The sequence below is a fragment of the Dysidea avara genome, chromosome 2 (genome assembly GCF_963678975.1).
Source record: "Dysidea avara chromosome 2, odDysAvar1.4, whole genome shotgun sequence".
NCBI classification, from domain to species: Eukaryota; Metazoa; Porifera; class Demospongiae; order Dictyoceratida; family Dysideidae; genus Dysidea; species Dysidea avara.
In genome coordinates, this window is record NC_089273.1 from 23,449,613 (window position 1) to 23,477,217 (window position 27,605).

Here is a 27,605-nt window from a genome sequence, read left to right on the forward strand (position 1 = left end):
AACGCAGCAAAATCGCGTACGAGATTCAGAATCTTTACGGATTCAACGGAGATTCAGGGATTCCGAGGGATTCAGTCGAGATTCACTAAGATTCCCCGGGATTCGGTGGGATTCACCCAAGATTCAGTGGGATTCACTCGAGATTCAGTGGGATTCACCCGAGATTCAGTGTATATTCAGTGAGATTCACCCTAGATTCAGTTTATATTCAGTGAGCTTCACCCGAGATTCGAGGATTCAATCAAATTTAGCCCGGCCAAAGCTCAGAGGTCGGCTTTCTTGCGACTAAATATTTCAGCTAGTGAATATCATAAGTTTGGCACTGTAGCTACGTAACTTGGACAACACTGATCAAGCAGCATGGAGTCAGTAGCTAGCTAGCTCTTCATACTGGCTCAGTGTGATGATTCCTTGTACCAAAATTTAACTACTGAATGTCCAGCTTATATATATATACATAGGCTGCCATTAGGCAATTTGCAGTTGTAGCTAGCTGCTCGTATATACATATATGTACAAGTGTAATATTTCTTGTAGCAGATGTATCATGTATATAAATATACCTCACCATTTTTAGTACATGCCATGGAGATGGCTAAGTTGGACTGAGACTCGAATAAAACTATGCACTATAATGACTATATGCATCTATACACCGACATCAAGATCATGCATGACAAGTAATCATGCCGTGTGTACACTAACAACATATTAACTGTAAGGATTTCACTTTTCATTTACAGTTTTTACAAAACCATTTTTGTCCTGGTACAATATTGTTATCAGTGCCTATGCACTCAAAGTGAAACCATTCTTTACACGTCATTTGGCCACATCACACCATTTCCTTTTTTTGTCATTTTGGGTGACCTACAGTAACAGTACACTTCTATTTTCACAATCTTTGATTGAAGCACTCTTCTCTCCCTGATAGTTGGAAATAGGGCCATTCTTTTAGTCTCAAGGCAAGTAAGTAAGTGTTCTCTCATCAAGCCTTGATTGTACACAATTGATGATGGATCTTGTCCATGGGCAATACTGGTAATATAAGCGGCTGCAAACAGTCCACAATCATTGCCTCCAGATTGTTTGTTAACATTAGCAATTCCAACGGTAAAATACTTGTTCTTGGTAAACACAATTAAGTTGCAACAGCAGTAATTTCGTGTTCTCATGGAGCAAAGAGTACTTAGAATCATATAGAATAACATCAGCACTATCAGCATTTCCACTAGCTGATGCTACTACCCAATGATTACGGTTTACCAAAAGTATCTGCAACAATGTCAATCCTGTGGGCATTGGTGTCATTTTCTGTAAATCTTGTTTCAGGGTATCTTGCAAAGAATGAATATGAGGAAATTGGCACTTCAACCTTGACTGTTAGCTTGACTGTTAGCTAGGTATTATTGAAAAAGCACAACATGGCATGCAATTCAGTCCTCAATTTAATCTCAGCACTATTAAGACTGTTGATTTTATTCAAGGATTAGGCTTTTCACCTAGCTTGACAAAACCTCTTGATGAAACGTGGATTTAACACGATTTAACAGCAAAGTTTTGTCCTCCATACGTGTCCATACGCGAAGTGGTTTGTTTTCTATGTACCTGTCATCATTTAGTCTGCCTTCCACACCTCGCTCCGAGCTGCCCTCGCATCTGTCCAAGTCCTGAGCCAAATCCACTGCAGCTTCAGACATCGAGCTCGCACTGATCGAATAACCAACTATTGTACAACACAGTCAACACCTGAGCTATTGCCAGCTATCACAACGTACCAGTGTTAGCAACAGACAAAGGTGAGCTCTTGCGCGAGCCAAGTCAGTACCACGACACCTCGAACGACACGAGGTAACACCTCCAGCTGATCGCGAATTTTTAAAGTAGATCACGTGATCAATATCCGGGAAATTCCGGAAAATCTCGTGATAAGATTCAAAGATTCACAAAGATTCAGGCACAAGGTGTACGAGATTCAGGTTGCGTTGCGGACCCCTCGTATACCATCGGCAGCGCGGACAAGCTTAAACCTGAATAGGTTAGTGATTCAACCATCAGTTCGTCAAGTCCCCAATCCAATTGATGTGAACATCCCAATAGGCGCACACCGTTTCAAATAACGATTGCAGGAAAGGCGGGGTTGCCAACGGGAGGAAACCGACAATAATGGTTCCGGCAAATAACATTGTGAGTGCTGGTTATAGAGCAATAGTGTTCTATTGTATAAATGGTGCACTGTGTGCTTGCTTCAGTGGCGGATCTAGATGGGTTTCTGGGGTTTCGACAGAAAACCCCTTTTGAATTTAGCTCAGTTGAAGTCTAAATACATAAACATTGTTGTACTGACAATCTGTCATATCAAACAACTATAGTGCTACTGTATATCAGTAGAATGCATGCAGCTGCACTTAACTGACACCATTTATAGCTATCAAACCCTCAGCAACACTTCACTTTTCATCTCCCACTGCATTAAAAACAATCGAGATACTCTAATAGAGCAGTCAAGTAACTACTCTAATAGAGCAATCAAAGCTACAGCTTATACTGAGTCACCATCTTTGCCCTATAGTTAGCTATTACAATTTAAAGCATTGGATTTGTTGTAATTGCTAACTAAAAGCAGCCTAAAATCCAATCTCAGAGCTTCTAAAATCTCAAACTTTTCTGGAGAAATGTCATCAGATACTTTATTCCACTATAGTCTAACAACTTTCAGAAACCCCTTTTAAAAATCCTAGATCCGCCACTGTGCTTAGGGGGCATCTCCAAACTTATTTTGGTATTGGTACGCGGGAAGTTATTATCTGCGATTGTGGGTTTGAGTTTATTCTGCCTGAAATGCTGGAGAACAGAGTAAGCATTCTTTTGAGTTGGAGACATGAGTTTTCCACTGTGTGATGTTAATGGGGGGGGGGGGTCAGGAGTTATCAAGCGTACCAAAATCAGTTTGGAGATGTCCCCCTAGTTGCAACATTGGATTATTAATTTGTTCCCACCGTGGCAAGCCGCTGATACATATTAATTTTTGTTATTTTCTACTTTAGTACACATGTAGACCATGTAACCTGAATATGCTAGTTTGTTTAGCAAGTATGTCAAGTCCCTGATGCAATTGTTACAATTGATGTGAACATTCCAATAGGTGCTCGCCATCCCAAATACCGATCGCAGAAAAGGCAAGGTGGTTTCGTCCAACCCTAAGGCGGGTTTGCAATAGATAGGAGACCGACAAAAATGGTTCATCAAATAACACTGTGAGTCTTGGTTGTATATAGAACAACAATTACTATTTAGTTTATAAATGGTGTACAATTGTACTGTGTGTGTGTGTGTGTGTGTGTGTGTGTGTGTGTGTGTGTGTGTGTGTGTGTGTGTGTGTGTGTGTGTGTGTGTGTGTGTGTGTGTGTGTGTGTGTGTGGGTTTAGTTAGCCAAAGGGTTGTTTGGATCCAGATTCTTCTTCCATTTCTTTGTTGGAATGGTTGAGCTGCTCCTTGTTGTACGCCTTTTTCCATTCTCGCTGTCCTGCCCATTATGACCCTCTTCATCATCACTGCTACTAGTGATCTCACCTGTCCAATGTTAAATAAACCATGACATCATGCGTGGCTAGTGTGCTCACCTGCCAAAAATTGATCATCCTTTGGTTCTATTATTGTACGATTGTTGTCATCCACAGGCTCTGTGCTACCTGTAGACACAGACAATATTAGTTTGTAATTATAAGAAGCCTGCGTTTACCATCAGGGCTGGCTGGTTTAGTCAATGGCCCTGTCTTGGGTTCCACCCCTTCCACTGGCACACTGGTAGCTGTGTAAGTGTAAAATTGATCATGTCCCCACAAGGTCACAAAAACTTATAATCACCTTGGCAGACTGTTACGGTAATGTTTTCCGGTAGTGTGTCCTGCCAAACTACTATGCACTTTCTAGATTTGGAATTTGTGCCTCTCTTTATAATGCAGTTATTGGTTCCTTTCGGCACAAAGTCCCTTGCCACGTTGAGTCCCAAAGTCCCTTGTCACCTGTCAAATATGTGTGATATAGTAAAGTGTCAACAGTTTGCAGAAAATACACTAACATTTACGAGGAACTTTATGCGGAGTGTTTCTATGGGGTATATTCAGAGTTAGATACTCTCTCCTTTCTTTATATTATGAACTCTTGGTACTATCTTAAAACCATAACTGAGGGTTAGAGCTCGATATCTTGTTTCTTGGCTGAGATATAATCGTTCAAAAATTTTCTTCTCAAAAGTCGCCCATACAAAATTTACAACCGTCCCCCAACTATTGGGGCCATTTTTATTTTTGATGTCACTAATCGTCATTGTGGATAAGGCTCATGAGTGCAGCTTACCACCCTTGACATATGGTCGATCATGTGACTGGGCGTTGATTAGCATAGCCTCCATCACTGGATGTGAAGTCCTTCATGGGCATCTTGATGTTGCTGACATTGTCTTACATATACTTGAATGTAATTCTGTTGACTTGCTGTGGACACGTGTATACAGACTAGTGATTCTGACTGAAAGCATGTGCTGATCTACCACAGACACAAACCCTATCTCTATGGGTGGGCTTCAAAAAAAATGTCCACCATTGTCTGCTCCTTTTACTTACTTTGTGTGTGTTGTGGTCTGCATTAATGTACAAATGAGTGCAGCTTACCACCCTTGACATATGCTTTGTTCCCTTGCAGCGGTCCTTAGGGTTAGGGCTACTTTGGAGGAAGACACAACTCGGTCAACCTATCCAGTGTTGTGATGGCTACCTTTATCCGTTACCCGTCACGGTCTCATCCATCGCACGGGCATAAAATACTGTGAGTTGCCACTGTCGTGTATGACACCCTTAGGGTTACCCACACGCACGTAGCACCGGCCAGCTGACAACCAGCTACCAGATGTGCATGTGCTGCCCACCTGTGTGTATGTATGCTGCCCTAATAGTCCCATCAAATGTATGAAAGGATGATGGAAGGGGTGTTAATGATGGACTATTAATGTTGGCTTCAAACAAATTGCATGTGCTGATCTACCACAGACACATCTATTGGTGGGCTTCAAAAAAAATTGTGATCAGCCATTGTCGGCTCATTTGTGTGTGTCGTGGTCTACATTAATGTACGAATGAGTACAGCTTACCACCCTTGACATATGCTTTGTTCCCTTGCAGCGGTCCTTATGGGTGAGTGCTACTTTAGAGGAAGACACAACTGTCAACTCATCCAGTGTTGTGATGGCTACCTTTCACCATCGCATGGGCATAAAATATTGTGAGTTGCCACTGTCGTGTATGACACTTTTGGGGTTACCGTCGCACTTGCCAGCTGACAACCAGCTGCCAGGTGTGCATGTGCTGCCCACCTGTGTGTATGTATGCTGCCCTAATAGTCCCATCAAATGTATGAAAGGATGATGGAAGGGGTGTTAATGATGGACTATTAATGTTGGCTTCAAACATAATGCTTGTGCTGATCGACCACAGACACAAACCCTATATGTATTGGTGGACTTCAAAAAAAAATATTTGTGATCCGCCATTGTCGGCTCATTTGTGTGTGTTGTGGTCTACATTAATGTACGAATGAGTACAGCTTACCACCCTTGACATATGCTTTGTTCCCTTGCAGCGGTCCTTATGGGTGAGTGCTACTTTGAAGGAAGACACTACTCGGTCAACCCATCCAGTGTTGTGATGGCGTCATCCATCAACCACGTGTCACGCACGGACATAAAATACTGTGAGTTTCCACTGTCTTGTATGTCACCCTTAGAGTTACCCACACGCACGGTCACACTTGCCAGCTGACAACTAGCTACCAGATGTGCATGTGCTGCACAACTTTGTGTATGTATGCTGCCCTAATAGTCCCATCAAATGTATGAAAGGATGATGGAAGGGGTGTTAATGATGGACTATTAATGTTGGCTTCAAACAAAATGCATGTGCTGATCTACCACAGACACATCTATTGGTGGGCTTCAAAAAAAATTGTGATCCGCCATTGTCGGCTCATTTTTGTGTGTCGTGGTCTACATTAATGTACGAATGAGTACAGCTTACCACCCTTGACATATGCTTTGTTCTCTTGCAGCGGTCCTTGTGGGTGAGTGCTACTTTGAAGGAAGACACTACTCGGTCAACCCATCCAGGACCACTGCAGGGCCGGAAGATGGACAATGACTGACTGAAGTGCTCTTTATTTTCTTATTTAAAAAAATTTTTTTATGAATATTTATTATTATGAATATTTTGTGCAAATAAATTTTAACTCCTAGTCATCCGGATAGTCTTTAGCTCACACCTTAAATTGCCACAACTTAGATGTGAAATACTTTGAAAGTTCTACAGCCCCTAAATGGTGACACAGCAAATTGTTTATAATGCCACGTAATTGTAATCCAGATGACTTGTTTTGCAAAATCGGGTCACACATGTGTACTGAACCACCCATCAGTGAGACATGGACAACAGTTTGATATTTGCTTCACCAGTTATTACCAGGTACCCACTGATGTTACAGCTTGGTGGGCTGTTTCCCTAGTTAACACCAGGTCCCCATTTAACAGCTGTGGATACTGGAGCAATGTGATTAAAGTTTCTTGCTCAAGGAAACAACAACACAACCAAAGTGTCCTGACTGGGAATCGAACCTGCAACCTTTCGATTAACACGTTGATGCTCTGAACCACTTGACTATGCTGGCTCATGCAGACACTCACACAAATATGGACACCCACACACACTTGCTCACATAATGGCATATTCTTTAAATTTGTAGCATGCAGTGGACACACTGACAGTATACATACGATGATGAGTTACCCATATTGACTGTGTGGACTTTATAGTTTATGGCTGTTTAAGCTGCGGATGTTTTTGTCACTCTCTACTCTGGGTGGAACAGGATTAATTACTTCAAGTAAGATTGCTCTTTAAAGCATTTGATATGCAAAACAAGTTTGTATTTGGTGTAACCAAACCTGCCTTGTCTACCATATCTGCAATAATATTAATGAGTTTACAATGACTGGATTCAAGTAGGCATATTGGTATCTACTTACAGCTGATGGAGTCTAATATGATATTTGAATGGAGGATTTACCACAAGGGGTGATGCATGCTCCAGATGTACAAGATGTACATCATCGGTGTGCCAGCATCATGGATATCATCAGTGACTTGTGACTTCATCATATCATAAAATCATGTGTCCAATTATTTCGAGTGTTTAATATTACATGTACACTTACAATGTACAACATTATATCAGTGTGTTTGCTTAATCTAAAACTGTGCACGTATGTGCCATACAATTTCTATTACAGAGGTCTGTATTTAGGTCTATGCCAGCCTTGCCAGGCAATAGAGAAAATGAGTTATCTGACTTGAGCATTGCAATTGATTTGTGATGGCATTGACTACACAAAATCAAATTTTACTAATTCCTTTATCTTACAGTTATATAATGAATTATCGAATGTCAATATAATTTATCTCAAATGGTTTCCAAAGAATCCAATTAGATGGGTTGTTAAGTATTTACCTGCTAAGAAAATTCCTATAGTTTAATTATGACTACATAATATTATGCAAACACACTATCATATTATTAATGAGGGTGTGGCATACCAACTAACTTTACATTGATTTCAATATTTCACACATGTATTTCATACAACACTACTACACTTCACTCAAGCTACTTGGCTTGTAACAGGCAATAAGTATGGAAATTTGAAGTGCTTTTTTTCAAATTGGGTTTTTTAGTTTGACCACTAACCACACCTACTTTATAAAATTTACTTATGTAATGCGTTATGGTGACTTCTATGACATTTTCCTCTATTTAGAACATCAAATGATATTTAATTGTAGACTCCACCCTCTCAGTATTAAAACGGATAATTTTGGTAGTGGAAACACCCACCGACCACAAAATTTACATAGATAGACGTCATTCAAAATAAATAATAATGAAGGAACAATGCGTAACATAAATTGACCATGCTAGGGTCAGATCATAAAGTGATTTTTAATCCTAATAAAACACACGACTACAAGTGTTATCCTGTGGTACCTACATGTATAATCAGACCATATTATAGAAAAGTGTGTTGTATTAGGATTAAAATCACTTTGTGGTCCATACACGGTCAATTTACGTTGCACATTGTTCCTTCACACATCAAGTTACTATTTATTTTGAAAGACACCTTTCTATGAAAAAATTGTGGGTTGTGGATGTTTCCCTCCCGATATCAGCGTTGTTCATATTGAGAGGGTGGAGCCTACAATTAAGCATCATTTGATGTTCCAAATAGTGGAAAGCATCATAAAGGTCACCATAAGGCATTTTGTTAAGTGAAATTTGTAAAGTGGGTGGTTTGTGGTTAAACTGCAATCCCCGATTTGAAAAAAAAGCACTTCAAATTCCCGTACTTATTGGCTGTCCCAAACCATATAACTTGAGTGATGGGTAGTAGTGCTGTATGAGTATCCATGCGTAAAATATTGAGGACAATGTATAGTCCATTGTTACGATATTGATATTCGTATGAACTTATGAAAATTTGCATCAAGGTTTTGTTTTAGTGAGTACTTAATAATGTAATCCACATAAAATATACAAGAGGGAGTTAACCATCTAATTGGATACTCAATTAACCTAAAATGATTTTACATGATGCAATTAACACTTGAGCGCAGAGGCTTTAGTAGTTCACAAGAATGAGTAGTGTTAGTGTATAATAGGATGTAGCTTCCAAATAACCCCATCCTCCCCCCCCCCCCCCCCTTCCCATAAAAGAAATCTTACCCTAACCAGAAAGGATTTTCAGCTATAATATAATAGTATAATAAATCACGGTCTTGTCCTCCAGCCTGTTTGCAAGGGGTGGTACCTATATATTAGATATTAGTGTCAATAAGCATCAGCACAGAGAATATGAACTGGAGAACAAGACTTGAGCTGGAGTACAAATCAGTTTTAAATCATCTGGAGAAGTTGTATGTCTCTGACCTGGATCTGTGTCCACTTCTGCACTTCTCTGTAATGCATGTCTAATTGCTACCTACCAAAATATTCTTAGTACATGCCTCTCTTAGGGTTAGACTCATCTGATTTTACTATCCAGGTCAGTGGGTAATCTGGGGGGATCATTGCAATACAAATTATAAAGTGATGAAACTAGTGACAGGTTAATCTAATCTCTTTAGCCAAGCAGGTTAGATCTGTGTATTGATTCTAATTGATTTAATCATTAGCTCTTAGTACATTAATTTAAAAAAAATGTAATCAGTCTGAATCTTCTTCTCATCGACGAGTAAACTGAAACAATTCAATAACAACACACATGTAACTGTAACAACATAACATAACAATAATTACTGATTAAGCACTTGGGTTGCAATATAGGCTCCATTTAACATATACTAGAGGAAACTAGAGGAACCTTGATTGATAGCTAGGTTGTAACTGGATCGAAGTACATGTTTATAGGCATAAACGACAATTTAGGAAAAGATATTGTACCCAATACAATACAGAACAAACTATTAATCGTGATTATCTTTTAACTTATAGGATGGCCCCCTTCTAGGAGTCATGTGTGGTTTATCGTTTTATTTTGTATTAAACCTGTGTGATACGAATTTAGTTGCATAACAGATTATCTGTTCATGATTTATAATGCAAAATTGGGGTTGATGATTTCATTAACACATGCATGAACACCATGTTGAGTAAATTCAAAACATTTTCTAACAATATTGCAGTGAACGATAGTCAGTGCTGTTTAAATGGCAAGTTATCACTTGAGTCTTCCATTAAATTATCCATCAATTATTTTGTCATAGAAATTTATTTAATCTACTTAAAATGACATGCCTCGATGACTCTACAGTACAGTGTATATGCGAAGTACCGATACTGTCGCATACTATCCAACTAGTATCTACCCCTACAAGGAGAACTAACTATTTGTATGGGTATCTTAACAATTCTGTATTTTTGGGTTTGGATATCCAAACAAACAATTCAGTATCGTGGTTTGGTATCCAAATAATTATGTTTCTTTGTACTAAATATATATATATACAACTTTAAAGTATGTGATAGACTGATTAACTAATTTAGTGATATGTTATATAACATTTCAAGGTGCCATTAACAGTACCTGTGTCTATGTCGGCTGTGTGTTTGGCATTGTATTCTGTTGACTATGGCATTCCTGATCCATATGTAATAGACGATAGCCGGTTTTTTATTTTTTATTATTTTGCGTACATATGATAACTACTGTAAAGCTAACTTTTCAGACGTTGATACATGACATATTGGCGACGAGGATGGGATTCACCATGATTTAAACCCGTGCAACTTTATACTGGAGCATCACTTAACTGGGAATCGTGAAAACTTAATGTGGCCAGAGCATGCTACCATTGAGCACTCCATTTTTAATTGTGGGAAACACACTGGGGAAGCTGTAAAGATGGTAGGTAGTAGCTACCATCACTGAGGTGCATCATGCTGAGCAATGCATTCACCAGTATATGTGACTGGATTTTGGAAAAACGATCCAAATCGCACATTAGAAGTTTCGAGATAAACGGTTTTAAAGAATTGAAGCCAGCGTAACTCTCCAAGGATAGCAAGCACGCGTATGAAATTTACACAAAAGATGCATCAATCTGTTACCTTTCAAGCCACTTCCAGTACTTGTAGCTGCTTGTACAGTTTCCCGCCAAATAAGATAGAAAATCTGAGCAGTTGGACGAGCGCAGTAGTATCACTGGTGCTCACAAAAGGGTGGAGGCTGGGGGGTGACGGGGAGGGCAAAAGATAGGCCTCAAAATGGAGGCAGACCACGATTGGAGTCCAGACACGAGATTACAGGGCTGTGCTGGCTCCTTAGTGGCTGATATGTAGCAAAATCTACAGAGAACACGTCTGGCCAACATTATAAGGCTGTCCACCAGTAAGCCACTGATTCTTGACAGGCCAGGTCCTTCACAAGGCCTGAAACCGCCATTTGGGCACTCCACACCACCCAGAAAAGACGTCTACTAAAACCAGCCTCGTGTAGTTTGAGTAGTGCTGAGGGTCAAAACTTGTAGTACGATAGTGTAGCTATTCACTGGTGGTGTTAGTTTGATTTTGCCTGATGTGCGATTTGGTTCGGTTCTGTAAAATCTGGTCACATATAACAGGTGCCAAATCTGTGTTATAATAAAGTGTCAAACTCCTACAGTAGGTCTGCACCCCTGGAACTGCTGACAGTAAGGCAACTTGAGGTGCAAATTAGAAAATACTTTTAGTGATATTTTGCTAAAGGTAACTGTCATACTTGTAGGGAAAGACTGTCATTTGGCAATGGATTCCCTCCTCTATAACATACTGATGCTAAACAATGCCAACTCACTTTTTTTTAATTTGATCAGCATCCATTTTAAAACAAACAAAAAAAGTGAATAAACAAATCATTAAACATGATAAATAAAGTTTTTAATTTATTTATTTTCAGTAATACAGCTTTGGTATGCTACAATGTACGACAACTGTATGAACACTTCAATTATTTACCTTATTTCAGTCATGCTTCAGTGCACTGCACCGGCCTTGCACACCCGGTACATTGCACCGGCCTTGAAATGTCTGTGCATTGCACTGGCTCTCTGGAAACATACAAATATTAAGTAATAATTCTTTTTGACTACAGCTAAGTCACACAATACAGTATAGCTTGGTATACATGCATAAAGAAAATTACAGTTACTTCAGTAGCCTCTATTATTGCCAACGTAATCTACTTGTTCTATTAAAGTACAAGAGTAAATAATGGTAGATACTGTATCACAGTGCCCTGTTAATTGTACCAGTGTAACTTTTGTTGTCATAAAAGTGTCTCTGTCTAAGTACAGCTCTATACAAACCATATCATCACTTTGAACACTAAAGCACAATATGTGACCAGATTTGCGTAAAGGCCTAGGGGTCTTCCACACACATCCACTTTTATGAATCTGAAAGATCATAACGTGATGCTCACTAAAGCTACAAACCTGAAAATTGTACCACCCCTTACACTATGTTAGTGCTCTCGACAGTGAAAATTTCAAGTCCATAGTTTCTCCATGTTCAAAGTTATGATATGCTGAATGTGTTAAATTGGATGTGTGTGGAAGACCCCCTTTTCGCTAATCTGGTCACAAATGTGCATACCACTTGTATATGTGCAGACAGGCAAATAACCAAGAGGGGTTCTGAGGACCCCCCCACATACACACACACGTGCACACCAATTGTGAACAAAAGTACACCTTTTCACCATACAGGGGTTTTTTTTGGAGATAAAAAAGGATCTAACCCATGACAAAGTCTGATTAAGGGGCCTGATAGACTAATTTAGGACCACTTGTTAATAGAGAATGTTAGCACCTTCTTTGAGAATGTTTAACAATCTACCATTACTTAACACATTGAGACCCCTGTGTCAGCATTAACTAATGAAAGTTATTAATGGCTCACCTATCTTCATCAATATAATTAATTTCTAAAAGGTTAAACAAATATTAAAAAGAAACAATAATACCACAATTCACATGATTGTATTAGCACTCATGCCACACAAGAACACTGCTATATAGACGTTAACAACACATAGACATTCACATGGCGCATAACCACACACATATTATGCATACAACTCATGTTTATACACTCGCAAACGCATATCTGCGCAAACGTGAAAGTATACCTTAAAGGCTAGCATGGGTAATACAATGATATAAATTCCTGGTAAACTTGCTTGTAGCTATTTGTTGTGGACTGCTCTGTATGCATGGTCCTTATGTGACCCTAGGGTCCGCAGTCTGTACACTACCTGCTATTAGTTAAGTAAACTTATGTTCGAAAACATAAGAACAATACCGCAACAAAAGAAAAAATTTTAACCTTTCCAAATTAAAAAGTGCCCTGACCAAATTGGATAATGCACACGTATACATTAACTCTAGCCGTTGAACTCGCTTGCACGCATGTACACATACACTACATCACACACACACAGACACACACAGACACACACAGACACACACACACACACGCACACGCACACACACACACTACACGCACACGTGCACTGACAACCTTATACCATACATACAGTAGACACATTTGACAAATCACAACTCTACGTACATTTGAAACTGCACACAAATCTCACCCTTTAATATCCCAGCAGCTGCAGGTGGTGTACTATCAGCATTACTACAAAGCCAATGATATTGAGTCATGGATGCAGCTAATGTCTTACAACAGTGTACAAGCAATTATGTGTACACCAAACTTCAACTGTGGCTTTTAAGTTTAGGCTGGCCAGTGGTTATCTCACTGGATATATCTCATTATACATAATACAACCATGATCTCACTACCTATATGTACTTGGCTCCATGCTCCCATACCCTGTCAAACAACTTACTTGTAATGTTTGCAACAGCAAGCGCCCATGTTCGGTTTCAATCAATTATAACATTCTAATCAATCATAGTGATCAACACCCTGGGTCCCATTCCATATGCACGCACTGCTATGGTACATTGCCGGCTGCGGCCATCATAACTTCAATTTCAGTGCGGCGCCCGTGTGTGTTATCAGGACCACGGTGATCACTTACTAGCATATTTAAGCTGATATCAATCTCTTTTCCGATTAACTACTCGATATTGCTTACCCGCTCGCTTACAGCTGATTTCAAAATATCAGGCCGTCACGTGACTCTACTGTTAGTTCGTCATCGCTGAGTGTCCATGACACCAAGAACCTATGGATATATTCGAAATGACTCACGTTGCAGACTAATTAATGACTATGCTCTATTGACTTTTTTTGGGTCATTTGTGGAATGATTTTAGTATTCATTTTCTATTTTCCTACAACCAGGAGTTCATAATAAAAGTGAGATGGGGGGCTAGGGGTTTGGGGGTTATAGACTCTTGCTACAATCAAATCCCTAGCCGGTTATAACATATGTTTTGTCACACTAAGATTCCATTCAGTGTATATATACACTAGTAGAGATAACTAAACTGAGGTAGCTTTTCACGATCAATGTTTATTGAAAGGAAATTAGTAAGGAATTCAGCTGCAGGATGTCCAGTCTGCCTGTCACATCTGTTAAGCTGGTACAGATTCTCAGTTGGACACCTACGTATGTTACCTATTGTGATGAATTACTACAGGACTGAGCCACTGGCAAGGGGCAGTTGTTTGTACAAGTATTGCCGAGAATTGACACTTTGACACTTTCACTGAATACGGTTATTTTTTTCCCCTAATGTTGTTCAGTTGTGGAGCAATCTTCCTGATCATATAACCTCTTTAGAATCCTGACATTTCCATCAATAATTCATTTTATAATGTATTGACCTTAGCTATATTTATTGACCTCATGAGAACATGACCATATTTGATATAATTGCAACATCCAACAACAACAAACCATTATTGCATTGTAACACTTTAGACAATATGATGCATTCTATAAAGAAGGTATTGTGGCATGCAGCTACAGTTCTGGATCTGCAACGACCAGCAGTACAAACCGTAAGGTGTATGTGATTGTAGTGTGTGTACTGTGTATAAGGCTGTGTACGGTTTAGTGTTTATGTTTAGGCTTAGTGTGTATACACAAAAAAACCGTGTGTGTGTGTGTGTGTTTGTAGTATATGCACATGAGCAGTGTAAAGAGTGGTGTGTAATGTTTGTATGAATATATACATATCTATACAGGGATGCCATGCTCGCCTGTGCATGTGAGTGAGTCATGATGTGTCTGCATTAATATTCTTTATCAGTATTTCGACTCCTTTGTGTATACCTATGGGAGCATGTCATTGCATGAACAGAGCAAGATTGAAGGGCAATCTGGGCCTTTTCAGATTAGGGTGGCTTGATGTTTTGTGGTAAAATTCATTGATTTGTCCACAAAGGCTTATGGTGTACTGGTCCATGTTAATACGGGTATTATTGTACAGACTGTATCATTGCCCTTTTAAGGAATAAATCATTGGGAAGGTTATACAATATATATGTAAGTTAATTCTAGGAAATATAGCCAGACCGCAACATATGATGATTAATGACACAGTTAACCAGCCCACCTTATCCAGGATCACCCACGTCTTTATAGCTACTGCAGATGTATCTGAAATCCACAGTAGGGTATCATTACAAACTCTATCGTACCTTATTCTAATCAAATATAATACACATTGACTGCTGAGAGTACTATGACTGAATGCAGTGCGTCCATCTAGTGGTGTGGGGGGACAACATCTGCCATTGAAAGCAGGCGCATGTTGACGCTTCCTGTGAAGGGGGTTAGTATCTACCATTAAAGCAGATGTACATTGCAGGTATCAGTATCACTGAAAATGTAAATTGGTCCACTCAAACTGTTGACTCTTTGCCAATCATAATATCCCTGATGTGTAATGTATCTCTATATGTAATGCGTGCAACGGTTGTATACAGAGTGTAGTGCGTGTAACAGTTGTGTAAAGAGTGGATAACCGTGCAGTTATATTAGTCATTTTGAAATGGTATGTTAAAATTAAATATTCTTCATAGGCTTTATGGGATGCTCTATACAACAGAACTATTGTGAGTGTTCAATTTTTGTATGTGTGTGTATGTATGTGTTATAATGCGGTGGTCATGTCTAGTATATGGTGAATGTATACATTACTTGAGATGGGTATAGGTGGCATGGGTTGTATAATGTGGTTGGTATACGTGTAGTGTGTGTTCATAGTTACATATATTGATTCTGGGTCAATGAGAGTGGGACAAAATGTAGTCCTAGCCATGGCAAGGTTATTACTACACATTGTTTTTGACAATTTACTCCAGTGTACACGTGTTACTCTGTGCAGTGTGTTCATGTGTGCATGTTTGTATTCATATATACAGGCTTGTATATACATTTTTAGCCTTACACATAAACCCCTTTTATACTCAGGACCATGTATTTACAACCATCATAGAGTGTGTATGTCTTTGACAGTTAAGCCGGCAGAAACACATGTTGACTGCGGTTCACTGGCTTATGTATTTCTTTAAGTATATTTCTAAGGGAAGTATGCATCATTATGAATACGGCTATGGTTATGGTCAGTAACAAAAAAAATATAAATTACATGGACAGGTATTCACATTACATGATACCTAAGAAAGATATGTGGCAGTTGCATTGGACTCTGTGCTCAGGATTATAGCTAGTACATTGTACCTTGTAGTAGGGTTACATTAACGTACATAGTTCCATGTCTGTATGCATTAGGAAAAATGTGTAATGTTTATCTCCAGGTTCAAGATGCCTTATCTACACTGAAGCTTTAATGGTATATCAACTTGAAACTATTAGTACATTTTAGGTACAATTTAGCCAAACAAATTTTATTACATGTATGTATATAGATTGTATATATGTGTATATTAGTCATAACTGAATACAAAAAAAGAACCAAATTAAATTTATCTGTGTAAAGTACATACTACAAGAGTTGAAAAGTGATTACATAGGAGGAGCTATACAATCATACAATACTATCAAATGTATTTGATAATTAGCTTGAATTAACACACAATGTGTATGTTATGTCTGTAGAGTTAGCGGTTTTTTTTTTGGTTTTTTTTTTTCAAGGTAAATAGTTTATTTTTCCACATTTTGCTTGGATGTCTATTTCCTTTACCTGCTGAGACAGTTTGCTGGCTACTTGAGGTAGTGTCTTGTTTGCCAGTATGATGTCAATGCCATCCCTTTCTATAACCTGCTGTACTTGGTTGTATAACTGCAGTAAGTTTGTGGCGTTTACGTCTTTACTGTCTTGTTTTAAAGCATTGAATGCAGCTACAAATACATAATGCCCGTGTTCTGTCCAGAGTCCACTGATGGTCTGTTCATTATGACTTTTCATAAATTTCCAGCCTTCTTTTTTCAAGTATTCTTGTTCAAAGTGTCTTGGTCTCTTCTTCCTTTTTATTTCCTAACCTGAACATTTATTATGTACATCATCGTCATTGCCATTATCACAATGTAAGCATTGGCAATTATCTGTACACAATACCATTGCCTTCAAACAAGGACATCTGGATGAATATCGATTGTTTTTTGTACAATTGTGACGATTGCTATCCAGTGCTGGTTGACCTCACCCACATCTACAAGACTTGTTTTTAGGTTATGTCTGCTTATCATCGCTTTTAGCAGGAACATCAGCTTCATTAGTGATGCAATTCTCTTCCATTAGCTTTACCACAGGGGAATAGTGTCCACTGCCGTCATGTGTATAGGCCAAGCACATAGATTCCTTGGAAGCAATGGCACTATGTGGGTTAACAGTGAGGTAAGGCCAACTTGGTATTGACATAAACACTATTATTTGCAAACGCAGTACATTACTTAGCCCAAGCAACATCGCATCCCCTAGTGAGGTAGTGTAAATACCACTGGCCCTGTAATTATCAGCATCTTGCTCAAAGTTAATGATGTCATCCAGAAAAGGTATATATTCTTGTTGATTTCCAATCCATTCATCCACCATTAGATTCCTCAATAACCCCACACACAGACTATCAATTCTGATACCTATTGATTGTAAATGTTCTAGCAAACATAAGTCACTACTTGACTGTAACACCTGCCTAAGGTAATGTATTACTGATGAAAATAGACAATCACCATTCTTAGGAACTTCAGATAGTGTCAATCCAAATGATTTCAGTATATTGATTAGAGTGGCCTCACTGCAGTCATTACCCCGGATACCATCTTCCTGTCTACGCATATTGGAGCATTCTTCAAGGAATGGCATTACTCGGCCAACAGGCACATGTGAATCCGAAATCTTATTAAGTACTTCCTGTGCATATAAAAGACTAAGTGCATCATGTAATACATTGTAAACTGAATCTTCATTAGTAAGTTCGATTTCTTTATGGGTAAGCTTATACTGATCTACTGTCTGTAAAGTATTACATGTGTCAGAGCTGAAGCATTTACCTAACAAAGGTACATTATCAATTAGGTGTGTCCTTTTAGAAGATACACCTATACCAAATTTTGGTCCTTCATAGGTGGGTAATGCATCACTACCAAAGCTTGACATTAGATACTGGGATATGCTGGATGAGTCATTGTCATTCCGCTTGTTATTCCACATGTGTAGAAACACAGCTATAAAGGCCACAGCTACTTCAACTCCCAAACGATTACCAGAAAACCTTGAGTTTAAAGACCTGTGCAAATTTTCATTCCTGTTTGTACCAAAGTGAGCTGGAATACCACTGAGACATCCCCTGTTGATATGAATTTTGAGGTTGTTTATTTCCTTAAACACTGCTGTTGTTAGTATGGGATTTGAATTCTGGTCACATATAGAAGTCCATTTAGATAAGTACACCTGCAAGTTCTGCAACAGTTTGTCAGGAGAAGGCGTGGGCTGTTTTCTTATCATGCCATTATCACCGCATGATCGGAAGACCAGACGAAAATCTTGTAGTGCTTGAAAGAAGTATGGGTGTTTCTTTGATATAGCTGTTGATATTCTTTTAACAGCATGAAACAAGTCTAATTTAACAGCTATATCATTACCAAGACTACCAGTTAACATATTCCTCCACATACAGCAATTATCAATTACTACCATTTTAATATCGTTCCTGGTTTTCAAATGTTCAATGCCATCACGAATTGCTGAATAGGCAGTTCCCATTGTTAGCTGCCAGTACAAAACTTCGCCATTTTTGTTTTGTATGATAAACAGAGAGTCATATTGTGGAACCCACTTGCCACAACGATAAATTCCCACATGAGAAGCAAGTTTAAATGTATGGTCACAACTGATCATTTCACCTTTTATCGTTGACATTAGAGATGACATGAAACCTTTAACTTCATTGTAGGTAATAACAAAACAATTTATGATGAGATCAATGCTCAAAAGTGTGTCACATGATTGTCAGGGCATTCTAACGCTTCTTGCAGCTGAGATTGTTTGTTCATAACCCTCCGGATCAGATGAGTTTGAATGGACCACTTTACGAGTTTATGAATGTCATGAAATGAAATTCCTAATGCACAATGATGAAAAATAGTATACTGTAAGTTCACGGGTCACACCAGCTTTGTGTAGGAGAAAGAATGGAATCACACATCGTTTGTTAAACTTGACCAGAAACCTAGGATCACTAGTTGCTATGAAATGTCCATTGGGACATCTGTAAATTTTACACACCAACAATACGCATCCTTCAAGACCATAAATACACCGAGGGTTATATCGTTGTTGTGATCCATCCTGCCATGTCAGAAATGTCATGTGCTTGTCGCATCCAGCCTCATTGCATGACATTGAACTTTGAAAACTGGCAAATATATCAGGGAATTGTAAGATAGGATCCCAGATTATCACTCCAGGAAAGTTGTTATCAATACTGTGATCAGCAATCTGTTATATACATTAAAAAAAGGTGAACGGCATTTCATAGTACAGGGCTAAGTGTGTTTCCTTACTTGTCTAGGAGATTCAATATCACCACTACTTTGACTTTGCATCCAAATTATCGAAAATTGGGTAGGACTTAAGACACATGGTCCCTGTGTGTTCCTTTGATGTTGAGCTATTACCAGTTGAACATAACTGGCCCATTCCGACTTGAAGTGTACCCCTGACACGAATCCAATAGTGCAGAACATTGCTAAGCAGCAATTGAACAAAGTCACCAGTAAGACTAAGCTTGTCATTATGAGATCGTAGACTGTATATGACTGTCATTTAAGCTTACCCTTTATATAGGAATTCTAACGGTGATGACATAATGGGACAGCTACAGGTGGTGATGAACTATACAATGATTGTGCTAATTTGTTATGTTTCCTTATTATGTCAAGTTTTCTTTTAAACATTACAATAACAAGTGCAATGGCAATCCATGCCAGTGATAATTCGAACTACTGTATACGTCCTACCATATCACTACCTCATTCATTGGCGACATTCAACACCTTAAAAAATTTTTAAAAGGCATTTAACTCAAAACTTGCAATTATGTATAGCTAGGCAATAGGACTGGGTTTAGTGTATAGAGCCATATACAGTCATGTTTGTCAATCTATCTTCACAAACAACAATACTATTATAGTTAGAACATCTTTAGCTAGTGACAGGGAGTCGTGGATCTGGACATAATAGGGTTAGGTGATGATAAAATGTCAATAGGTAGAACCCAAATTAATGTAGGCGTACCCTAAGGTTGATGGTTTAGATTCAGCATGCAGTTTACCAGGTGGTCACCAAGGTGCAGGTAGCTTCAATGGTCAGCTGGTGATTGACACTTCTGTAGCTTGATTATGTCTTATGTCAACCCAAGGGTTTCTCAGTATCCTGACAACACATCATCTAAAAATTAATGTTCATTCAACACCATCATTAACACATTTTTTTATTCTCAGAAGTGGCTACACATACCACAAATCATAGCACTAGTGGCAAATAACACAAAACAAATATTAGTCAACCACCCCTAACCTTAAGGCCCACAAGCCATCCAGGCTTTGATAGTTATTGTTGATGGTTACAATGCAACAGAGCGCCCCTTAGGGTTCTCAGTGGTTCAGTACACATGTGTCAGATTTTGCCAAACAAGTCATCTGGATTATAATTATGTGGCATTATAAACAATTTGCTGTGTCTCCATTTAGGGGCTGTAGAACTTTCAAACTATTTCACATCTAAGTTGTGGCAATTTAAGGAGTGAGCTAAAGACTATCCAGATGACTAGAAGTTAAAATTGATTTGCACAAAATATTAATAATAATAAATACTCATAAATTTTTTTTTTTAAATAAGAAAATAAAGAGCACTTGAGTCAGTCATCGTCCACCTTCCGGCCCTGAAGTGGTCCTGGATGAGTTGACCGAGTTGTGTCTTCCTCGAAAGTATCACTCACCCTGCAAGGGAACAAAGCATATGTCAAGGGTGGTAAGGTGCACTCATTCGTACATTAATGCACACCACAACACACACAAATGAGCCGACAATGGCGGATCACTATTTTTTTTGAAGCCCACCGATAGATATAGGGTTTGTGTCTGTGGTCGATCAGCACAAGCATTTTGTTTGAAGCCAACATTAATAGTCCATCATTAACACCCCTTCCATCATCCTTTCATACATTTGATGGGACTATTAGTGCAGCATACATACAGACAGGTGGGCAGCGCATGCACATCTGGTAGCTGGTTGTCAGCTGGCAAGTGCGACCGTGCGTGTGGGTAACCCTAAGAGTGACATACAAGACAGTGGAAACTCACAATATTATTTTTATGTCCATGCGTGACACATGGTTGATGGATGACGCCATCACAACATTGGATGGGTTGACCGAGTAGTGTCTTCCTTCAAAGTAGCACTCACCCATAAGGACCGCTGCAAGGGAACAAAGCATATGTCAAGGGTGGTAAGCTGTACTCATTCGTACATTAATGTAGACCACGGCACACACAAATGAGCCGACAATGGCGGATCACAAATATTTTTTTTGAAGCCCACCAATACATATAGGGTTTGTGTCTGTGGTCGATCAGCACATGCATTTGTTTGAAGCCAACATTAATAGTCCATCATTAACACCCCTTCCATCATCCTTTCATACATTTGATGGGACTATTAGGGCAGCATACATACACACAGGTGGGCAGCACATGCACATCTGGTAGCTGATTGTCAGCTGGCAAGTGCGACGGTAACCCCAAAAGTGTCATACACAACAGTGGCAACTCACAATATTTTATGCCCATGCGATGGCGAAAGGTAGCCATCACAACACTGGATGAGTTGACAGTTGTGTCTTCCTCTAAAGTAGCACTCACCCATAAGGACCGCTGCAAGGGAACAAAGCATATGTCAAGGGTGGTAAGCTGTACTCATTCGTACATTAATGTAGACCACGACACACACAAATGAGCCGACAATGGCTGATCACAATTTTTTTTGAAGCCCACCAATAGATGTGTCTGTGGTAGATTAGCACATGCATTTTGTTTGAAGCCAACATTAATAGTCCATCATTAACACCCCTTCCATCATCCTTTCATACATTTGATGGGACTATTAGGGCAGCATACATACACACAGGTGGGCAGCACATGCACATCTGGTAGCTGGTTGTCAGCTGGCCGGTGCTACATGCGTGTGGGTAACCCTAAGGGTGTCATACACGACAGTGGCAACTCACAGTATTTTATGCCCGTGCGATGGATGAGACCGTGACGAGTAACGGATAAAGGTAGCCATCACAACACTGGATGGGTTGACCGAGTTGTGTCTTCCTCCAAAGTAGCCCTAACCCTAAGGACCGCTGCAAGGGAACAAAGCATATGTCAAGGGTGGTAAGCTGCACTCATTTGTACATTAATGCAGACCACAACACACACAAAGTAAGTAAAAGGAGTGGAGAATGGTGGACATTTTTTTTCAAGCCCGCCCATAGAGATAGGGTTTGTGTCTGTGGTAGATCAGCACATGCTTTCAGTTAGAATCACTAGCCTGTATACGGGAGTTTGTAAAACCCGAAATAAAGAATAGAGGAATAAGGAATAGCGGAATAACCAAAAATTTAATTCTAGCCTATTTCTACCGTATAGAGTCATTAATCGATTCCCGGACGATTCTATATCCGGACACCTGTAGCAGCCAAACGAATTATCCCACAATTCTGATATTTGGACCATAGGTGGACCTAGGTGTTAGGACTTTACATACCAAAATTTATGGCAATCGGTTGAAGCAGCTAGGAATGCAAAGCCCAAATACCCGTCCGACAAAAAAATCGTTATCCGGACAACAGCTCGTAAATCCTCAACCAATAAATGGATTGCTTCCAAACTTGAGTATATGTAACTATAGTCTATGCTTATACTATGATAAAAATTTGGAGTCCAAACTCCTCACCAGCTGGGAGATACGGCTTGCTAAACTTGACCTACTGCAACGACCCTATTTCCGGATACCTCATCAACTGTAAGTAACTTGAGTGTATCTACAGCAACTTTTACTCCACTCAATCAATCTAAATGCTTTGAATGAAGGTTATATTGACATATTTATGTTATTTCTCCTCTCTAAATGTGTTTTATGGATACTTTTAGCTGTCCAGCTATTGCAGCTCTACACCCTACAATACATGTAAAGACGAGGTGTCCGAAAATAGTGGTCGTTGTAGTAGGTCAAGTTTAGCAAGCCATATCTCGCAGCTGGTGAGGAGTTTTAACTCCAAATTTTTATCATAGTAGAAGCATAGACTATACTTACATTTACTCAAGTTTGGAAACAATCCATTTATTGGTTGAGGATTTACGAGCTGTTATCCGGATAAAGATCTTTTTGTCCGGTCATCGATTTTTTGCTGGACGGACATTTGGGCTTCTCATTCCTAGGTGCTTCATCCGATTACCATAAATTTTGTTATGTAAAGTGTTCCGGATATAGAATCGTCCGGGAATCGATTAATGACTCTACATGCTCTACAGTTATTATACGCTACTTATCTCGTAGTAAGACTACAATCGCGACGACGGAGCGATATCATTAGCGATCCTCAAGGTGATCTTTAAATAGGATGCACACAAAACAATCACTCTATTTCAGACTGGCTGAGCTAAACTACCTTCAAATACAATTTACTGTAGATCCGCTATTAAAAGATTGGTTCTTTCTGGTGTGCTTGCTGCTTATTTCAGCTATCACACTCTAGGAACTGCCCAAATGTCAGCACCATCAAGATGCCCCTGAAGGACTTCACATCCAGTGATGGAAGCTATGCTAATCGACGCCCAGTCACATGATCGACCATGTAAGGTTGTTCTATTCAGTAGGGATTGTGATGTAATGAATGAGCTAACCCTAACCTCACTGAACATTTAGGTGGATGTGAGTATAAATACAGCGAGGTTAGCATGCTGAGACTAATTTTGGAGACAAGTGTGTTTAGGCTGCTCTAGAGACTAGCAATTTACCCTAAGGTGAACAATTGTCGCGATGGAGTCAGACAACAGGAGTGTTGAAAGTTACCAGAGTCTTAATGTCTCTGTGGAGACTGAAAGTGAAAAGAAGGTGCAGTTGGGTGTGCATAAGGCTTCCATTTCATGTTTGCTTTAACAATTAGAATTTCCATGTGGATGGGGAGAGTGTGACGTTCGGGACGGTGACCAGCAAAGGTGAATACAAGCCAAGATCCAATTTCACCCTACAGTTACAGACGTTTGTGGAAGTTGGCAAGATGACTGGGTATTTTGCCACCGTCAAAAGGAAGCTGGACGGCAGAGAAAGGTGATACTGACTGATCGTGTTAGGTGCATGGCTGCAAGTGGCTTAGGATTAGACTTTGTGAAAGTGCTAGGGTTAGAAAATGTACAAATAATTCTCACTTGAAGTGTAGAGGCCTAAAGAGGTTACTGAACATAAGATTTGGCAGCTGGCAATTTGGTAACCCAAACCCTAAGGCAATCAATAAGCTAGGGTCTGTAGATATGTGCTAAATCACTTACAAACCTTGTGGGCTCGTTCTAACTTAACAATTGGGTTTGACTTTTCACAGAATCTGCTACTACACGACAGAAAGTCTGCTGTTTAAACACCGCTTCCTTCATGAATTAATGACAACCTTTAAGAGTGGCGGCTTGACTTGTTCTCTGACCGATAGGGAGCTGGTGGAATTTCACAATCACCTCGAGAATTCTTTTCCGCACGGAGAGGAACACAGAACCAAGCAGGGCCTGGAGTGCGTAGGTAGGCAGGAAAAAGACAACACTTGGGTGCTGAGCCCCGAAATTCACATTAGCAGATCTGGCATTCTAATTCCTACGAGAGAGTCCAAATATGCTTGGCAGCCAATTGGAGGACCAAACATTGAACTGCCCGCTGGTAAGAGCCAAAGTCTGACGCTGCCACTCTTCAGCAACATTGCCGTACCTTTGGAGTCCAGCAACACCCTTAATGCACTACTGGAGGTAATGAAGAGCACACTGAAGCACAATTTTGTAGCAGGTGAGCCAGGCTATTGCATGGATGAGGTCTTACACATTGGTTTGTGGAGCAGGTGTGCTATCAGTAGCAGCGGGCATCATGGCTCTCCACTATGACATTGTGCTGGACCTGAATGGTTCGTGTCTGATTCCATTCTTGTTTGGAGACACCGAGACAGGTATGTGCGGTGTGATCTTAGCGAGGCCGACTGTTATGTATAACCCTAAAGGAAAATCCACAGCCATAGAGTGCACTCTGTCTGTGTTTGGACAGAGAGAGGTCAGCCACCTCATGAAGACGAAGGGGACTTCCGATAGTCTGTGTATGGAGAGAATAAAGAAATCCACTCTGTCGTTTGCCCTGGATAATCCAAAAAACATGGACGACATTGGAGATCTGCTGATACAGCTGTGCAACGGCAAGATGACCGGAAACATGCGGACAGGACTTTACAAGCTGCGTTCAATCCCACTTTTGTGCTGCAATTTTAATGTGTGCAGCGTAAGGAGGTAAGAGTCAAAATAAGATTAAAATAAAACTGTACAAAGTTGATAAAGCATCAATGACCTGTTAACGATGGTTGGTGGTAATATTCTTCTGTCCCATGTGTAGGTACATGTCAAGAGCGCTGCTGATACCCTTTGATAAACCGGCCATGGGACCAGTTAATGAAATTGAGTCTGCTGCGTTCAGTGGCTTGAGAGTGGCATGCAGAAATGCTTTATCGGCAGTTGGATGGGCCATCAGTATGGGTGAAGCGCTCAGGAATGATGTTGCTTACGTCCACAATGAACTTTTCAAGAGGACTATGAGCAGACTGGCCGGGGTGGATCCCAGATTGGTGACCGGGTATACGGTGTGCCTTTACTTTGCAGAAAAGGTAATAGTGTAGTAGTTAGAACATACCGTCTGTTGAGACAGCACGCATGTGCATGTGTACACTGTGCCTGATCGTAATAACCTTTGCAGCTTGCTGTGGAGAGTAACTTTGGCTACCTGATGGATGAACTGGAGGAGTTCATCGAAGAACGGGTATTGCCCATCTTGTGCCCTACAGAACCACAATGCCTAGCTGAGCATTCCCTTGACCCTCTGGATGCTAAAAAGGCAGTAGTCCTCAACACCATAGAAGAGGCGGTGAGTTGGGCAGAAAAAATTGTGGAGGAAAAAGGAAAGCATGTGGTGAGCGGATTGGGCACGTGTGGTTTATACTTAGGGTAAATCTTAATATGACACACAGGTATTACAGAGCATGCGGACAGGGGTAACGCTCCAAGGGAGAAGAGCCGTGGCAATCTGCCTCGAGGACATGGCGCAAGCTCTAACAAACAGCGCAACCGCTATCAGGGATGCAGTCAAATGCTGCAAGATGGGGGCTAACAACGTGGCAAGGGACTTTGTGCCGAAAGGAACCAATAACTGCACTATAAAGAGAGGCACAAATTCCAAATCTAGAAAGTGCACGGTAGTTTGGCAGGACACACTACCGGAAAACATTACCGTAACAGTCTGCCAAGGTGATTATAAGTTTTTGTGACCTTGTGGGGACATGATCAATATTACGCTTACACAGCTGCCAGTGTGCCAGTGGAAGGGGTGGAACCCAAGACAGGGCCATTGACTAAACCAGCCAGCCCTGATGGTAAACGCAGGCTTCTTATAATTACAAACTAATATTGTCTGTGTCTACAGGTAGCACAGAGCCTGTGGATGACAACAATCGTACAATAATAGAACCAAAGGATGATCAATTTTCGGCAGGTGAGCACACTAGCCACGCATGATGTCATGGTTTATTTAACATTGGACAGGTGAGATCACTAGTAGCAGTGATGACGAAGAGGGTCATAATGGGCAGGACAGCGAGAATGGAAAAAGGCGTACAACAAGGAGCGGCTCAACCATTCCAACAAAGAAATGGAAGAAGAATCTGGATCCAAACAACCCTTTGGACTAACTAAACCCCCCCCCCCCCCCCCTACCCCACACACACACACACACACACACACACACAACACACACAACACACAACACACAACACACACACACACAGTACAATTGTACACCATTTATAAACTAAATAGTAATTGTTGTTCTATATACAACCAAGACTCACAGTGTTATTTGATGAACCATTTTTGTCAGTCTCCTCCCGATTACAACCCGCCTTAGGGTTGGACGAAAGCCACCTCGCCTTTCCTGCAATCTGTATTTGGGATGGCGAGCACCTATTGGGATGTTCACAACAATTGTAACAATTGGATTAGGGATTTGACATACTGGCTAAGCAAACTAGCATATTCAGGTTAAAGTTTGTCCACACTGCCGATGGTCTACATGTGTCCTAAAGTAGAAAATAACAAAATTAATATGTATCAGCGGCTTGCCACGGTGGGAACAAATTAATAATCCAATGTTGCAACTAAAGGGACATCTCCAAACTGAACACTTGCTAACTCCTGACCGCCCCCCCTTAACGTCACACAGTGGAAAACAATGTAT

General features: G+C 40.1%; 3 long non-coding RNA genes across 3 annotated transcripts; 2 read left to right on the forward strand and 1 right to left on the reverse strand.

Moving 5' to 3' along the window:
- Positions 1-1,999: 1,999 nt before the first annotated feature.
- Positions 2,000-3,251, forward strand: LOC136243723 (uncharacterized). Its single transcript, XR_010694978.1, has 3 exons — positions 2,000-2,038; positions 2,101-2,187; positions 3,146-3,251. It is a non-coding gene; the product is annotated as an uncharacterized lncRNA (long non-coding RNA).
- Positions 3,252-5,186: 1,935 nt separating this feature from the next.
- Positions 5,187-6,183, forward strand: LOC136245942 (uncharacterized). The gene is made up of 3 exons (XR_010696182.1): positions 5,187-5,280; positions 5,638-5,748; positions 6,103-6,183. It is a non-coding gene; the product is annotated as an uncharacterized lncRNA (long non-coding RNA).
- A 16,130-nt stretch (positions 6,184-22,313) lies between these two features.
- Positions 22,314-27,449, reverse strand: LOC136243727 (uncharacterized). Its single transcript, XR_010694979.1, has 3 exons — positions 27,384-27,449; positions 27,220-27,331; positions 22,314-22,437 (listed from the first exon to the last, which is right to left on the reverse strand). It is a non-coding gene; the product is annotated as an uncharacterized lncRNA (long non-coding RNA).
- Between the last annotated feature and the right edge of the window lie 156 nt (positions 27,450-27,605).